Source organism: Haliotis asinina, chromosome 4 (assembly GCF_037392515.1).
Source record: "Haliotis asinina isolate JCU_RB_2024 chromosome 4, JCU_Hal_asi_v2, whole genome shotgun sequence".
Classification (NCBI taxonomy): domain Eukaryota; kingdom Metazoa; phylum Mollusca; class Gastropoda; order Lepetellida; family Haliotidae; genus Haliotis; species Haliotis asinina.
Genome location: NC_090283.1, coordinates 42,712,118 through 42,720,672, shown reverse-complemented (window position 1 = coordinate 42,720,672; position 8,555 = coordinate 42,712,118).

Here is an 8,555-nt window from a genome sequence, read left to right as displayed (position 1 = left end):
TAGATCGTGCTTAGAGCGTGTGTGAAAAATGATTCACATAAGCAATCCTATAAAATGTCTAAATATTACAGTCATGTTCACTACAAATATAAACAGGTTGTCTGCTTTTCATGAAGTTTCAAAATGCATACAAAAAGGGTAATAAACTGTTTAGGATTATAAGACAAAATATTAACACGCGCATTTATTTTCATTCCTAACATTTTCTACCACTGGCAGATGGTTCAATATCCAAATGTTTTTGTGTGTTGTCATAAAAGATCAAGATGGAAATATTATCAAGTGAAAAGATTTCATTTTAGGTGATGAATCTATACCTACGCTGTCAATTGCGAATCCGTGGGCGCCACAAAAGTCAAGAACCAAACGAGAATTCGGTTGATATCATTCTAGACAAAAAAAAGAAAGAAAACCTCCCAAAACTGGGCGGTGGGATAGCTTAGTGGTTAAAGCGTTCGTTCGTCCCTCCGAAGACTCGGGTTCGATTCCCCACATGGGTACAATGTGTGAGGTCCATTTTCTGGTATCCTCCGCCGTGATATTGTTAGAATATTGCTAAAAGCGGCGTAAAACCAAACTCACTCACTAGAAAAAAAACCAATAGCAATAATTTTTCTTAGAAGAGAGTGATGCCGAATTTGCAATTTACACTAAATTTATCGTCCCATGATGAACTCTCTGGGTGGATTTGTACACAAGAATAGAGCAAAATCATATTCTGTTCTGCAAATTGATTTGTTACATAAATTGAAAGCAGCATTTTCTGAAATGTGAGTCCATCTAACAAAATTAATGTAAGTAGTTCTTTCCTAACCAAGACTGATATGCCTCCAGACAGTCTACCATGTGATGACAATTTATCTGCATCTTTGTTTACAAATTTAAAATCATGAAAAACATGGTATAAATCAAGATCTTAACATCAAGATTCTGAGATTCCAATAACGTCAAATGCATTGATATAATTAACAACGTCAGTGGCGGTTAACTTACATTAAACTCAGGAATGTTGTCACCTGAGGCTGAGTAATCCTGATGAAGCGTCCTACAAATCATTTCAATTAGTGTCACTCACTCGGCCCTGGTCATACTTCGCCCGTATATCCCACGCCTGCTCTCTATAGTTCTTAATATATTTTGTTGTCAACCAGCAGAAATTAAATAACCTTTTGCTATCAGTGATTTATAACAATCAAATCCATCCATATCATCACCGCGTACCATCTGTCACTAAACACTTATCGCATCAAACATATCTTCCAATATACCCGAGTACTCAACCCGTATACCCCACACATTGTGCTGTCATCCCAGTCGCAAGTCCGAACTACGTACCCTACTGCACAATGACAGGGTGTTTAGGTTATTGTGACATGCATTTTAATCAAGAAATACCCTGTCGAACCTGTTGCGTAATTACACGGATCGTGCACAACTCACTACAGGGTATGACATCTGAAGTGGGATTGACAACGATAGGATTAATTGTAAAGTTTGATTTGTTGCTCGACTGTTTTGTGACTACGTTCTTCGCGTGCATATTTCTCTGATTTCCACTGTAACTATGCCATAATCAAGACAGTTTTGCTGGAATGTGTTGAGACGGGACAGGACACACCTACCTGGAGGTTCGACTTCCTTGTTATACATGTCACTTAAGAGTCACATGTTTCTGTGCGAGTTGTATCGCAAAAATATCCACCGAGGCATGCATTCTGTAACTATGACACAACACAATGTACACGGTTGGAAATGCATTAAGCAACACTAAATTCTAAGACCTATAAATCGGAAAATTTAGAAAGAAGACAATTTGCCCTAAGCGATACATGAAATTGACATAACTCAGTGTGCCGCACGAGGTTTAAGCATGTAAATCAATAGCAGACAGATCGTATGAAACGTCCCACCTAGCTCATCATCAGTGTCCTGGCACGTCATAAAATGTCCGAGGCTTTGAAATGGCAGATTATTGGCATGGGGAATGGTATGTCCCTTCGACAAATTGAACAGCAAGTTGGGTGCCGCCATTCAATCATTTCACGACTCATCAGCAAGCACAGGGCCATTGCTGTTGTTAAAGATCGCCCAAGACCAGACAGACCCCGTAAGACGGCAGCAAGAGAGGATAGAACACTATCGAGACTTGATTCTAGCTCCTTCTTACGATAATGGTTAGCGGGCAGAATCCTCTTTGATAGAACTGCCAGGAATTGCTTTAAAGCAGCTTGATACAGGGCCAGAAGACCAATAAAGCGCATCTAACTGTCTCCAGCTCATAAAGCAGCACGTCTTGAATGGTGTAATCACCGTGTACGCTGGAATTTTGAATCATGGCGGAGGGTCCATTTATCCGATGATATCTTATTGCATATGGTGGATGGTAGGACACGCATGTGGAGAAAAGGGGCACAGCTATGGTTCCACGATACATCCAAGAGACGGCTCCTTTTGGTGGACATTCGGTCATGGTGTGGGAATGCATTTCCTAAGCTGTACCTTATGAAGGTTCGTGGTACCCTTTCTGGGCCTCGGTATCAACAAGACGTCCTTGAGACCATCCTTTTGCGTCAAGGTCCATCTTTAAGGATGACAACGTGAGGGGCACGTGCTGTAACCGAGTTCTTTAAGCCATTCCATGGCCAGCTATGACTCCAGATCTCAATCTTATTGAGCATTTGCGGGACATTTCGAGCCTCCGCGTGCGACAAAGAGACCCCCCCCCCCAAATATCTACATACGATGCTGGCACCTGTAGCTTCAAACTCGCAACTTCTCCAGCTGTTAGTGCGTCCGAATACTACTGTGGTCCCTTTGAACAAACGTGACAACACGTGAAGTATGGGTTGCCTCTCCCTCGCTGTGATGGGGTTGGAATATATGTAAAACAGAACACACAGCCATTTCTCTTTCTCTGTCTTTCTCTGTGTCCCTCTCTGTCTCTCCGTCTCTCTCTGTCTCTCCCTCGCTGTGATGGGGTTGGAATATATGTAAAACAGAACACACAGCCATTTCTCTTTCTCTGTCTTTCTCTGTGTCCCTCTCTGTCTCTCCGTCTCTCTCTGCCTCTCCCTCGCTGTGATGGGGTTGGAATATATGTAAAACAGAACAAACAGCCATTTCTCTTTCTCTGTCTCTCTCTGTGTCCCTCTCTGTCTCTCTCTGTCTCTCTCCGTCTCTCCCCTCCCTCCAAATATCTACATACGATGCTGGCACCTGTAGCTTCAGTCTCGCAATTTCTCCAGCTGTTAGTGCGTCCGAATACTACTGTGGTCCCTTTGAACAAACGTGACAACACGTGAAGTATGGGTTGCCTCTCCCTCGCTGTGATGGGGTTGGAATATATGTAAAACAGAACACACAGCCATTTCTCTTTCTCTGTCTCTCTCTGTGTCCCTCTCTGTCTCTCTGTCTCTCTCTCTGTCTCTCCCTCGCTGTGATGGGGTTGGAATATATGCAAAACAGAGCACACAGCCATTTCTCTTTCTTTGTCTCTCTCTGCCTCTCCCTCGCTGTGATGGGGTTGGAATATATGCAAAACAGAGCACGCAGCCATTTCTCTTTCTTTGTCTCTCTCTGCCTCTCCCTCGCTGTGATGGGGATGGAATATATGCAAAACAGAGCACGCAGCCATTTCTCTTTCTTTGTCTCTCTCTGTCTCTCCCTCGCTGTGATGGGGTTGGAATATATGTAAAACAGAACACACAGCCATTTCTCTTTCTTTGTCTCTCTCTGCCTCTCCCTCGCTGTGATGGGGTTGGAATATATGCAAAACAGAACACACAGCCATTTCTCTTTCTTTGTCTCTCTCTGTCTCTCCCTCGCTGTGATGGGGTTGGAATATATGTAAAACAGAACACACAGCCATTTCTCTTTCTCTGTCTCTCTCTGCCTCTCCCTCGCTGTGATGGGGTTGGAATATATGTAAAACAGAACACACAGCCATTTCTCTTTCTCTGTCTCTCTCTGCCTCTCCCTCGCTGTGATGGGGTTGGAATATATGTAAAACAGAACACACAGCCATATCTCTTTCTCTGTCTCTCTCTGCCTCTCCCTCGCTGTGATGGGGTTGGAATATATGTAAAACAGAGCACGCAGCCATTTCTCTCTCTTTCTCTCCGTCTTTCTCTGTCTCTCCCTCGCTGTGATGGGGTTGGAATATATGTAAAACAGAACACACAGCCATTTCTCTTTCTCTTTCTCTGTCTCTCTCTGTGTTCCTCTCTGTCTCTCTGTGTCTCTCTCTGCCTGTCTCTCTGTCTCTCACGCACACATACACACACTAAATATACAGCTTTAATATACATGATCATATACATGATCTACACTGAAATATTTGTGTTAGTTGATTGTATTATGTTTAAACAACGCTTGCATTTTTGTCTCAGAGAGTATGCCTTCGCACTTTTATCGGCAGACTGAGAGAATTGCAAACTAACAGAGTTACCTCCCTCCGATCGAAATCTTTCTCGACAAGTGCCGTGAATCCTGAGTGAGTTACCGACAAAGCATAATTTAATCGACCGCTAGAGCATGAGTATCAAACCACCTGACAGGAGACATCCGACTTGGGTGACATCAGCGATTAATTGCCAAGTTTGTCTGCTGGCGTTTCAGTGCTTCAGTATGAAGCTGGACACATCCTGTTCTCAGCATGTTTAGAATGTTCTATTTTACTGAGAAACTATCTTCCATTTTTTTTATTCAAAGCATATTTTCATCATAATCCTTAACAATTCCCTACAAAACTGACATCGCTATGTTCATATACTACGAACAAAGTGTCTTCAGCAACTCTTGCTTGTCCTAAGAAGCGAGCAACTGGTTGTCTTGATGGGCACTAGTCATCGTGTCCCAGATGCTTATTGAATCTGTTCACCGGACTGCTTGGTCCAGACAAGAATATTTATAGACGGTCCTTATGAGAGCGGCCCCTTACACAGCGCACGAACACACACACGTGTGCTATATAAGGAAAAACAAAGCCAATTCACAACGTACAATATTTCGCTATTGTAGTTCTAATCTACCTGGTATAACCGTGAATACATTAGGTATTAGATGTATGTAGTTTACAATCAAGCCCACTCAAAAGTAATGTCAGTATCGGTCATGTTTCAGTAATTCACCCCCGACGTCTATGGACCAAGCTGCACCAAGCCATGATTATCACTGGAGTACTCAAGACAGCCTTCACCACTGTTATGTTTGTTCTCAGTGATGACATCCCTCAATACTTTCGGCTGGTTTCAGTGCACTGTACCATGTCGACATCTACCATTCCACTTCATGTGTAAAGCCCCGTGAAGTCCAGGGTAGAATAAAAAAGGCGACTATGCTTGTCGTAAGAGGCGACTAAAGGGATCGCGTGGTCAGACTCGCTGACTTGGTTGACACATGTCATTGGTTTCCAATTTAGCAGATCGATGCTCATGTTGTTGATCACTGGAGTTTCTGGTCCAGACTCGATTATTGACAGACTGCCGCCATATAGTTTGAATATTGCTGAGTGCGGCGTAAACACAACTGACTCACTCCAACACACTCCAGTTTCCAATTGAGCAGATCAATGCTCATGTTGTTGATCACTGGATTGGCTGGTCCAGACACGATTATTTACAGATTGCCGCCATATAGCCGGAATATTGCTGAGTGCGGCGTAAACTCACCTCACTCACTCATCATACGTAAAACCTGACGTTCCCATATACGACATGTTCTTCAGCGGAGGGTTCTTATTATCACACTTTTTTTCATTTGTATAAAATTTGACATACCAATGTCTCTAAGCGTTCCATGTAAACCAGCTGTTAAGTATGAGTGATGTCTGTTTTCCATAATTTGCTCGTAATATTGAACTCAAGTAAAATATTATTCCAAATACTGTAAATAATTTTATAGATGTAAGTCGTACAATGATATCTGTGCAGTTTTCATGTTCGCCACTTCATTTCACGTCACGGCCGAGGTGACTTGTTACAGATCACTTTCCACCGATGTGCATATATACTGGACAAAAATAGTTAGGGATATCTGTAAATTTTGAAATTTTGATTAATGATTATTTAGTCACTGACATACTAATAAAATATCAGTCATAAAAATAAAAATATGGACAACTTATTTTGTCCAGTATATTTTTAAAAAAGAATAAGCGTTTACACCTCAGCCCTGAGATGAGATGAGTAGAAATGGACAATCATATACAAAACAGGAGGATTTGAAACATTATTGTTGTTGAAGAATCTATAGGAAACCATTGTTTTCAAAGCGAAAAAAGCAGACTTCCGGAATTCGCCGGGGGCATGGAGTCATTAGATCATACGTACTTCTTCGAATCCAAGAGTTTGTTTACACCCAGATTTACATGCGCTGTGTTGTATTGTAACTGCACCTCTTTATAATCGAGATGTGCACAAAGAGTAGTTTGCGATTATTTGTATTATCACTTCGTATGAACCGCTCATTTTGTCACTGGTTTATCATCCAAGGTATAATTTGAATTGCATCACAATGGTTGGGACTTCGGAGCCGAAACAGCAGTTTGTTTCTGGAACTTGACTGTTACTGACAAGGTGCCTTAATGATAATGATGTTAAAAGCCTCGCAACATAATACACATGCATGCAGTGAAGGCAAGAATGGTCTAGGCAAGGAGACGATGCCGTTTGGTTATATTGAAATCTGTTTGAGATTTGCAGGCGTGTACTTTGATTCTCGTGGACACTGCATTGTCATCCAGGGCAGTACTTCGAATATCTAATGTCCTGCATCGTCACCCTCTTGCAGCTTATTCCATGTCGGACGTCGACATACAGACGTTCTTTATCATGACAACAAATGCCGGATTCACTAGGACAAACGTATTGGTGAGCTGTTTTTTTTTCCAGTATGTTTGGGGATTTGCCTCAAAGTGAGGAGATCACCATAGCCTACTGTGAAGAAACTCTCTCTGGCCTCAAACATTTTCTATGGATAATTATTTTGATTTTATTGAGTCTTGTATTGTTCTGGGTCTATAAACGGAACAATATATACCTGACACGTGTTTCTTGAAAAGTGTCCAGATAACTAGATTAGTATTATATCTACCTACATATCACTTCATAGAGTTTCAAAGTGTAGTATTTGAAGCAAAAACGTTGTTCAAAGCGAGGCTGTCTTTTCCATACATTCTCAACAAAGGCACTTGATAACCTGTGCATTTGCCATTCGTTATGTTGTTGGGTAAGATCGCCCAGATACGTGTCTACAGCTGGTAGCTATTTCCGGTTTTGTTTACGAGATAAATATTCTCTGTAATCTTAATCCATGCATATATTACATTGCCTATCAAAAATAGTTTTGAACTGAAAAGGTAAACAATCCTGTCTAGCAATGTTTCTTGCAAATGTGAAGTCTTCACTGATACAGTCGTGTTCTCTTTTTCCTTGTAAGAATTTCACGTGCGTCCCAGACACGCATGCTAATGAAAATATTTGCGTCATTTGTTAACATAATTTACGCATGACGCAGGACAAAATGAATCCTTGCAATGTGATATGTAGGTAAATATGATACTAATATGTGGATTTAAACCCTAAAGAGGATACATGTTAGGCATTCAGGTTGTTTTGAGAGCCCGAGCCAAGGCGGATCGGGCTTTTGTGATAATGTATATATGTTGAGAATGTATGGAAAAGACGGCCTCACTTTACGCGACGCTTTTGCTTCAGATACTACACTTTGAGACTCTGTGAAGTGATGTGCAGGGAGATATAATACCAATCTAGTTATCTCGACACATTTCTAGAAACGTGTCGAGTTTATAGTGTGTTTAGTGTGAGACTCTGTGAAGTGATGTGCAGGGAGATATAATACCAATCTAGTTATCTCGACACATTTCTAGAAACGTGTCGAGTTTATAGTGTGTTTAGTGTGAGACTCTGTGAAGTGATGTGCAGGGAGATATAATACCAATCTAGTTATCTCGACACATTTCTAGAAACGTGTCGAGTTTATAGTGTGTTTAGTGTGAGACTCTGTGAAGTGATGTGCAGGGAGATATAATACCAATCTAGTTATCTCGACACATTTCTAGAAACGTGTCGAGTTTATAGTGTGTTTAGTGTGAGACTCTGTGAAGTGATGTGCAGGGAGATATAATACCAATCTAGTTATCTCGACACATTTCTAGAAACGTGTCGAGTTTATAGTGTGTTTAGTGTGAGACTCTGTGAAGTGATGTGCAGGGAGATATAATACCAATCTAGTTATCTCGACACATTTCTAGAAACGTGTCGAGTTTATAGTGTGTTTAGTGTGAGACTCTGTGAAGTGATGTGCAGGGAGATATAATACCAATCTAGTTATCTCGACACATTTCTAGAAACGTGTCGAGTTTATAGTGTGTTTAGTGTGAGACTCTGTGAAGTGATGTGCAGGGAGATATAATACCAATCTAGTTATCTCGACACATTTCTAGAAACGTGTCGAGTTTATAGTGTGTTTAGTGTGAGACTCTGTGAAGTGATGTGCAGGGAGATATAATACCAATCTAGTTATCTCGACACATT